Source organism: Erythranthe guttata, chromosome 6, assembly GCF_056151865.1.
Source record: "Erythranthe guttata isolate IM_541 chromosome 6, IM_541, whole genome shotgun sequence".
NCBI classification, from domain to species: Eukaryota; Viridiplantae; Streptophyta; class Magnoliopsida; order Lamiales; family Phrymaceae; genus Erythranthe; species Erythranthe guttata.
In genome coordinates this window covers 14,911,747-14,922,359 of record NC_142538.1, presented here as the reverse complement: position 1 = coordinate 14,922,359, position 10,613 = coordinate 14,911,747, and the positions used below count along the sequence as shown (strand labels likewise).

The 10,613-nt window shown below is 34.3% G+C and overlaps 1 long non-coding RNA gene across 1 annotated transcript; it reads left to right on the top strand.

The window, feature by feature from the left end:
* The first annotated feature begins 9,090 nt into the window (after nucleotides 1-9,090).
* LOC148770238 (uncharacterized) lies at nucleotides 9,091-10,181 on the top strand. Its single transcript, XR_016031574.1, has 2 exons — nucleotides 9,091-9,381; nucleotides 9,566-10,181. It is a non-coding gene; the product is annotated as an uncharacterized LOC148770238 (long non-coding RNA).
* The last annotated feature ends 432 nt before the right edge of the window (nucleotides 10,182-10,613 follow it).

The following is a 10,613-nucleotide window of genomic DNA, read 5'->3' as shown; positions in this document are numbered from 1 at the left end:
AAAAAAAAAACAACCAGAAAACCCTAAAAATCTCAACAGTAAAAAAAAAAAGAAATGCAGACAATGTCTGGACAAAAATCATAAACGAAAATTTGAATAAAAAATTTAAAAAATTGAAACCCCAAAAAAATAAGACCCCACATGTCCCTTGAAGATATAGACAAGATATACCCTACATAAAACAATAATATCAAAAAATGGACCACTAATCCACAATCCCCAAAAGATCCAGACAATGTCTGGACAACAACCCATATTCTCGAAAAAAATACATAAAGTTTGGACTCCCCCAAAAAAACGAAAACCTCAAAAACATAAACCCTAATATTTTAATACAAATGTCTGGACTACAACCCACAACTCCCCAAAAACTTCCTACCTCTTTAATCGAACTTTCACAGTCGTCTTCACGTCTTTCTTCGAGAATCTTTAAATAGAAGGCATTTGGGAGAGTATTTCGATCGAAATTGAGTTTGGAGTTTAGGGTTTTTTTTCTCTTCGATTTGGGATTGAATTTGGGAGAGGAGCATATGGATATTTTTTTGCTTTCAGAACACGTAGCAGGGGTTGAGTTTTGGGGTTTTTTTATTTTTTTATATTAGGGGTAATATAGTCATTTTACGTTAGTCAACAGCCAAATGATGAATAGGTGGCGGTGTGCAATGCAAACACAATATAGGGGGTTTTGTGCTAATATTTATAACATAGGGGGGTATTCGCCAATTAGAAATAACACAGGGGGGTCATTGCTATTAGCTCGTGAAATAATTGTAGTCAATGATATTTATGGTTAATATTTATTTGTCCGAAATTCAGAACTATCTCCGATACTCACAAGAGCTTCTCTTGCAAATAGATATAAAGGGCAAGTACTAATGGTTACTTGCCAAGATAATCCCTCGGGATCTGACGGAGACTGAGAAAAGTCCGTATCTATCGGGCTCGTTTCAGAACATGTAAAGCATATATTGAGAAGCTTTGTGCCTCTTTAGCATTGCCATAATATGCAGCATAGCCGGCCATCACGATTGGAGGAGTTATAAAATCCGGCAGTTGATTCTACCACCAGTGAAAACCGGATAGCTGCTACAAAATTAAAATCCAGAAAAATGTTTTTAAATTGAGTAATGCTTTACAGAGATTCCAATTTTTACATGGCTATCAAATGATAGTGGTGAATATGATCGGAGTTCGAACAATATTCTTCTCAAAAAATTCAAATTTGGATATGTAGAATTTAGTTTAGGGGTATATATATATATATATATATATATATATATATATATATATGTGTGTGTGTTAGAATCCCATGGATTCTAATTATACGAGAATTAATGAAACTTGTGCCACAAGTTTGCATATACCGTGAGCTAAAGAAGGGAAGAGTCCTTGTAGCTTTTAATTCTTTTAATTTGTCATTAATTGATTTATAATAGGAATTATTCTTCTAAAGAGTTTCTTTGTATTGAAAATATTATTTCCTACGTGATTAAGAGTTTCCTAACCCTAATGGACTCTATTTTCCTTGTAGGATTCTTATCACCCGTAGATGTATAAATACAGTAGAACGGCGCCTCATACTGCACGCTTTTTGTTGGAGAGAAAAATCATATTTTTCTGCTTTTTTTTTGTTGCGCATGGAACGTCTTTGATTGAGAGAAAATATACAGAGAAAATATTCTTGGCTCTCGTTTTTATAGTTCCATCGTGATACGTGATTTTCATAGAAAATATATCGGCTTCAAGGCTTTGTGGTGAAGACACCAAGATTCAAGGAGTATCACAAGTTTGCTTCTTCTATATAAAAAGAAGATCGGTTCTTCGGGAGAGGGGCTTAAACAAATCTCGGGAGGAGATCGATCCGCCGACTGAGGGATTCAACGTTGAAGGGAGTTCAACCGTGCGGAGCAAGGGACGTGCTGCAAATTGAAGATTTATAATTCAGCGTACTATACAAGAACGGCGTCAACAAAGAGGGAGTCTTTGTATTTTGATTAAGTCCTACTATTGTATTCGTAAAATTAAAAATTAGTAATTTTATTTGCAGGTCCCCGTGGATGTAGGGTACAATTGTATCTGAACCACATTAAATTTGTGTCTCGTTTATTTCTGTTTTTACGAACTGCTACACGAACTGTTGCAACACTTCACGCAACAGTAACGAAAAACTGAATCTGACACAAATAATTAATATATGCACGAAATAAATTCTAACAATTGGCATCAAGAGCCTGTCACTAGATATACTTAGTGAGATTTTGGGATTTAATTATTTTTTATTTTGTTTTGTGCAGACATGAATAATCGTCGTGAAGGCGCATTCCTACCACCTCTCTTGGGTGATCTAAACTACTCTGATTGGAAAATAAGAATGAAGATGTTCATCAAATCTATTGATGAATGGGCCTGGCGCGCGATTCTATATGGTTGGACACCTCCTACATCAATGAACGAGTCACACAAAATCATTCAAACGCCAAAAGAGAAGTGGAGTGATGAAGAAGTACGTATAGCAAATTATAATTCCAAGGCAACCAATGCTATCCTAAGTTGTATTGATGACGATCAATTCAAACTGATATCAATGTGCAAATCAGCAAATGAGGCATGGGATGTTCTACAAGAGGCCTACAAAGGAACTACTCGGATAAGCGAGTGCAAAGAGACTGTCGCTGAAACTGTTACAACAGTTGGACAAACAGTTCAGACAGAACTTAGGTATGATAAGTTGCATTCAATATCTGATAAAAGATTAACTCCGTTAAATCTTGCAGGTGATGATTGGGATTCAGAAAACAACAGCGATGATGACGTGTCATCCTTGGAAGAATTAAAGGAGTGCTATGAAAGGATGTATGAAAAATTTCTTCAGGCATGCGAGTCTAATAAATTCTTAGAAAAAGAGAAGCTTGTCCTAATTGAGGAAAATAAAGTGTTGAAGGTAAGAATTTCTACTCTTGAACAAAATGTTATTTCTTCTAGTAGAGAAACATATAGCTTGAAGGCTAAATTTGCTCAAACCCAAGATGCTATTTCTAAGTTTAATACTGGTAGGGTTACTTTGAATGAAATTTTGAACAAAAATCAGCCGAACTGCGGTCGTATAGGTATAGGGGGTAATCAACTATCTTGATGCATTGAAACAGAAAGAAGATCCAAAAAGAAAAATCAATTTTGTTAAACAATCCACTGTTTCACAAACTGTTGCGACAGTTGCATCAACACAGTCATCTCAAAGAAAACGCTTTGTTCTTACCTGTCATTTTTGTCATGTTCCTTGTCATATACGACCCAGGTGTTTTAAGTACTTGAAAATGGTTAAAAGAATAATGGCCCGCTCACCACTTTCCGCTAAAATTGATCACACTTTTGTATCGTCTCAAAAACCCAAGATAAAGGTTGATTTAGTGAATAAAACTCAACAAAAAATCTGGGTAAAGAAGTCTGATCATAATTGTTTATCTGCCATTACTTTTTTAAACTCATGTGATGATAGTACTAACTGTTCCAACAGTTCTGGTGACAAAGCTAGTTTGGGGAATAAAAAACTTGGTAATCTGAATTGTGATAATTTGTATGCGAAAAATAAGTTTATGAATCCAATTCAACATTCGAGAACTAAGCTTACTGATATTTGTCATTGTTTCATAAGGGGCTTGGTCGAAAAGGGGGTTGTCTCAATTGATTATGCTGCAATGGAGAATGAATTAACTGATGCTTTTGCAAAAACCCTTGATGCACAGAGATTTGATTCCTTGCGAAAATCGCTGGGAATTTATGTTGTTTAATCTGATGCAGTTGCATGAACTGTTGCAACAGTCTGTGTGTCCAGACTTGCAACTTTTAGTGGTAGGACACTTCATATGTTTTTGCATCTCATATAGGACCTGCATTAAGCATACTGCATATGACTGAGACAAATGTGAATCTGATACTTCGTGTTCTTCTAAACTTTGTGGGGGTAGAACTTCACCAATTCCCTAAATGATTACTTAAAAGGCTCCAACTTATTTATTTCTCTGAATAGTCTTGTCATGGTTGGATGTTTATATAGGGAAAGATGCATCTTTTAATGAGTGAAAGCTACTCTTGAACTAATTTTACAAATATATATATCTACAACCATTTGGTCAGTGAATAGTTCGAAGCCTTTTTGAGTCGAGTCAGTAAATCACATGGCCGAAAGCTCGCTACATGGCTCAATTAGAAAGCCCAGGGGACTACACATTGCACGGCAATATAAATTATATATATGGACAATGAATAGTTCGAAGCCTAGTTGAGTCGAGCCAGTAAACCACTTGACCGAACACTCACTACAAGGCTCAATTAGAAAGCACAGGGGACTACACATTGCACGACCACCATAATCCCGTTCCTTTTAATTTCTCTGTTTTTCATGGGAAAAAGCTACCATTAGACGTGTGTGTACGCTACCTAATAAGAGCATCTTTATCGTTTGACTTGGGATTATTAAGTTTATTGGTTGCATTGGCAGTCGGATTTTTGGGGATTGCATTTATCGTGAATGTGAAGATAAATCCCATATGTTTTGTTTGTCCATGCAGTATCCTATTCACATATGTCTCTTCACTCATGTTTATTTCTCATGTTTACTTCTTGTCTTGCATTAGGCATTATTTAAGAAAAAAAAAAAAAAAGAGAGAGAGAGAAAGAGAGACGGGATTTTTGTTTATGTGCCGGTTAAATTTAATTTTTTGTTGCAGCCGGATCTATTGAGTTTACTCCTCTCATCTCCACGTTTCTTAGGAAGTTTGGCAAAGTCTGTAGTCTTTGTTATTTAATGTTGGATTTGATATCACTATCCTTTGATTTTCGCATTGCAATTATCGTGTGGTATTGAGTTGTGAGTTTGTGATTTTGTGTGCATGTTATGTATGGTGATTCTTCTCACTTACTTTCAAAATTCTCTCTACGTTTGATCTTTTTGTTAAGTGTTTGAACAGCTTGCTCGAATCATCAAGATCTTTTTGTTAAGTGTTTGAACATCTACGTGCACCATGTTGAGTTATCTATGCATGGTGATTGCCCAGAAAGGGAGAGAAAAGAACAGTATCGATGGCATGAACACATGGGGAGTTCCGACAACTGTTGCGACAGTGCATCAGACAGTTGTTGGAACAGTGCAGGAATGCAGGGGGAGTTCAGACAACAGTTGAGACAGTGCATCAGACAGCTGTTGGAATAATTCAGAAATTCATGAGGAATTCATTCAGCTATTGGCACAGTTGACGAGTATTGTGAAGGGAAGTTGATTCTACGACTGCATATCTTTTTTGTGGGAAGTTGATTATGTTACTGCATATCCTTTTGTTCCCTGCTTATTTGAACCATTTTGAGTATCTGCCTCTCTAGGTTATTTTTGCCAAAAGCTCATACAGTTCCATGAACTGTTGCAACAGTTTATATTTGCAGATGTTATTGTGAATTTGCTAACTCTTGTTCATGCAGGTACCATATATTAGGGGGAGTAAATTGTTCTGACCAATCAATGCCAAAGGGGGAGAGTGTTAGAATCTTGATGGGATTCTAAGTCCACAACACCAAGTGGAATTCCATGGAATCTAATTATACGAGAATTTATGAAACTTGTGCCACAAGTTTGCATATGCCGTGAGCTAAAGAAGGGAAGAGTCCTTGTAGCTTTTAATTATTTTAATTTGTCATTAATTGATTTATAATAGGAATTATTCTTCTAAAGAGTTTCCTTGTATTGAAAATATTATTTCCTACGTGATTAAGAGTTTCCTAACCCTAATGGACTCTATTTTCCTTGTCGGATTCTTATCACCCGTAGATGTATAAATACAGTAGAACGGCGCCTCATACTGCACGCTTTTTGTTGGAGAGAAAAATCATATTTTTCTGCTTTTTTTTGGCTGCGCATGGAACGTCTTTGATCGAGAGAAAATATACAGAGAAAATATTCTTGGCTCTCGTTTTTATAGTTCCATCGTGATACGTGATTTTCATAGAAAATATATCGGCTTCAAGGCTTTGTGGTGAAGACACCAAGATTCAAGGAGTATCACAAGTTTGCTTCTTCTATACAAAAAGAAGATCGGTTCTTCGGGAGAGGGGCTTAAACAGATCTCGGGAGGAGATCGATCCGCCGACTGAGGGATTCAACGTTGAAGGGAGTTCAACCGTGCGGAGCAAGGGACATTCTGCAAATTGAAGATTTATAATTCAGCGTAGTATACAAGAACGGCATCAACAAAGAGGGAGTCTTTGTATTTTGCTTAAGTCCTACTATTGTATTCGTAAAACTAAAAATTAGTAAATTTTATTTGCAGGTCCCCGTGGATGTAGGGTACAATTGTATCTGAACCACATTAAATTTGTGTCTCATTTATTTCTGTTTTTACGAACTGCTTCACGAACTGTTGCAACATTTCACGCAACAGTAACGAAAAACTGAATCTGACACAAATAACTAATATCAGCACGAAATAAATTCTAACAATTGGCATCTGACCCGGCAGGCCCGCTAGACCCGTTAACATAAAAAAAATATTATTTTTTAACTTTCATAATATTTTGCTTATATTTTTTAACAAAATAATTAAAAATTAAAATATTTATTTTTAAAATACTTCTACGAGTGATATAAAGTGAATAATAAAATTATATAATTAATTATATTTAACTTCTACGATACGTCAAGTTCAAAAAGCAAGATGGCTAGCGGTGATCGACAAGTGATATATTTTACTTACGAGAAATGAGATTCAAAAAAATGAAATGGTGAAAAATATAACGAATAGACAGGATGAAAATTGAACGTTTGAATAATGAAATCATAAATTAATTTTTATTTATAGATTAATTATAAAATATAATATATTTATACGGGTCGGTTCTGTGTCGGTTCCAATAGGACCCGTAACCCGACCCAGAACCATCCGGTTCTAGAAACATAAACCCATTACCCGACCCAAAACCATTTAACTTACCCATACTCGCCCTAAACAGGTCTGTTCCGGGTCTAAAACCCGGCAAATCCGTACCCATTGCCATACATATTGACAGTACATTAACGTAATTATACAGTCATTGACAGTACATTAACGTAATTGTACTATCGTTGACAGTACATTTATGTAATTGTACTGTCGTTGACAGTATAATTAGAGTCATCGACAATATTTTTTTTTTTGGCTTTATTTTTTTAATTTAGTTTGATTTGTTGACAAGTCAACGTAATTATATTATTGTCGTTGAGAGTAGAATAACTGTAAACACAATAATATTACTTAATGTCAACTAGATCAATATTATTATTTTTTGGGGTTTTTTATTTTGTTTGAGTTGTTCACGGAATAACCTAATAATATTATTGTCTTCTATTGTAATATTATTGTAAACACAATAATAATACTGTGGTTGATCTATACAGGAATATTACTGTCAACCACATCAATGTTATTTTTTTGGCTTTTTATTATATTTACATTTGTTTAACCGGTCAACATATATATATATATATATATATATATATATATATATATATATATATATATATATATATATATATATATATATATATATATATATATATATATATATATATATATATATATATATATATATATATATATATTACTCTATTACACAATAATAAGGACTTTTGTTGTGTTGATATTACTGTGCTAGAGATTAATATAACAATATTATTGTGTTAAACTGTAGTATAGTTAATATTACTGTCAATCACAACAATATTAATGTTTACACCGGGGACAAAAAGATGTTAAAGAAAAAAAAAATCATCAAAAAAAAAAAAATCAAAAAAGTCAACGCCGGAAACCGGCGGCGGAAATATCAAGAAGGAAAAAAGAATACGAAAATCGAAAAGTCAACGACGGAAACTGGCGGAAAAATCAGGAAGGAAAAAAAAAGTCAATGCCGGAGACCGACGGCGACGGACGAAATTGTCCAAAAAATTGTGTTTTGAGTTAAAATTGAATATTTTGTGAAATTTGGGGTCAAATTGAGGTTAGATTAAATTAAAGGAGGAAATTGGAGCATATTAAAATGTGAAGAGCTATTTTATTCTTTTACAAACCTCTCGGCAATGTGTGGACTTTTTTATAAGTATCCATTGATTGACTTATTTGTAAAGTGCCCTATAACAAAATTAGAGGTGGCAATCGGACTGATCGGATAGGTATTAGCATTTTTGGAAATATTCCAATTTTTTCGGAAGTGAAAAAAATCAATCCCAACTATGTTTAATAAAAATCGGAAAATTCGAAAATTAGAAACAAAAAGCTCGTTCTCAAATCGGAAATTTTCGGATCGGAATCGGCGGAATTCGAAAATTTTCAATTTTTGAGTAATCTAAAATACAAAATGTATATAATATTGATCTTGTAAGTGTAATTCCCGGGAAAAAAAAATCGGAATTGTGGAATACTTTTTGGAAATTAATATCGGATCGAAAATCGGAATCTCATATATATTACTACTGGATGTGTGCACTTGCGTGTAGGTTGTCAAGAACAAAATTTATGCAAAACCTTTATGTTGCAAAAGTATCGCACTAATACTATTTTATTTATTGTAAGGGAATGTAATTGTGTTTACGTATAGTTATGATGATGTCAATACACAGGCGAGGATCCATGATCATTTGGTTGGGAATTTCGAAAAAAAATAAACAATGGTTTACAGGGGCTCGGGGCAGCGTCCCAAATATTATTTTGGCGGTTTTTTGGATAAACAACAAAATTAAATAATTTTCTAAATAATATGATCATTATATAATTATTTAAACTTTCTTAATTTAACAAATCATGTATTATAAGTGGGGGTTGTCTAGGGTCCGAGAGGGCTGTACTTCTCGGACCGTAAGATATTTAATCTGGTGCGTACAAAATTGATAAGTTTTAATCTGATCCATTGATTTTTTTGTACGACCTAGTACGACCTAGTACGACAACAATAATTTAAATATTAATGTACGAACCCAGGAAACACACATCGTACACGTTCGTACACACATCGTACTTTATGTTATTTACTTAATTAACCTTATAAATTTAAATTAATAAATTAAAACATTCATTCAGATATATTATATAATAATAATAGTTAATTAACAAACTTACACGTCAAATAAAATTAAAATCTCACAAATCTTCTTCCCCAAACCCAAAATCCCCAGCATCGACTTCTTCTTGCCCAGAAATCAAAGATGATTTCTTCCTATGTTGAAAAGTTTAGATTGATTGAAGCACTCCACATTTCGAGGAAAGACATAATCATGTGGGTTTCATTATTCAAGGTTGTATCAATTGCAAAAATGTGGAGATGGATTTGCGTCTCTTTAACGAAATGTCTGAAAAGAAGAATGAGGTGAATACTCCGTTGTGGGATAGTTCCAAAGTTTCAATTTTTTTTTACTGGGGTTTTGAATTTTTCGTTTCGCATGGTGAAATGGTTGAATCGTGTACCCTAATTGGGTGTTTGATAAAAAAATATATTGGAATTGTGTTTGGCTTTGAATTTTCCAATTCTCTAATTCGTTGCACTGATCTAGGTTTTCTATATTGTGATTCGTGTTAAGAACTTAAAACCGTACGGATAAAGTGGAAATCGCGGAAAGGCAGCCCTGGTTCAATCTCGTCAAACAACGGCTATCCTCTTGCCTCCAACCTCACAACAATTTGCAGAAGCCAACACACTCCGTCGAGTTTCCCCACCCTCGAGGCTAATCGGATGAAGAGATTTTATCCAGAGTTATAATTGCCAATCAGCACTGACCCAACTATCAGCCGCCATAATGAGGCGAACCAGCTTCATCTGTGCTCAAGTCTCTCACGGGATCTCTTGTCGATTTCTGCAAATGCTTCGGCCACTGTTTGTTCAGGTTCTGCAATGGAAAGTTTTTGCTAGCAATTTATTTTCTCATGGGAGGTTTTTCAGCTGCTATGTCGAAAAACAGATGCTGCCCCAGTTGAATGTGTAAAGTTTTAGATCCAAAATCGCGATGAAATCCCTGTGATACTATAATAATTTAGGCAAATTCCGTTAAGACTGTTAATTTTGAAAATAGTTATTGTTTTATCATTTTTTAATTTGAACTCAGTAAATTGGATCATACTTTGAATTAAGCTACCAGTTGGTTTTATAATTTTAAGTTTTAATTTCTTTTATACTGGCGAAGTTCAGAGTTATTGGATTGTGGTCGAGTCCAAACAATGATTTGGTGAGTTATAGTTTTTTTTTTCTTTTGGCTGGTTTTGTCGAAATTTTCTGAATGCATTTGATGATGTGATGGAAATTAAAGAAAAACTTGCAGTAGAATATCTAATGGTTGTGATTGATAAAAAAATGTGATTTTATTTGCAGGGGCATTTTTTTTTCATCGTTGTTGGATGTCGTTTTGTTTATATGATTTTTGTGCTGGTTGTTGATGTGTTGCATGTCGTAGTTGATTCTTCGTATTGGTCGATTTTTTTATTATGCGGTAAACTATGACGAAACTAAGATAAATTATACATAAGTGTTGGCTTGTTAGAAGTATTATATCTTTCCAATCCCACACATAGAGCATGCAAAGTTTGGATTGTTTAGCCTCTTAATTT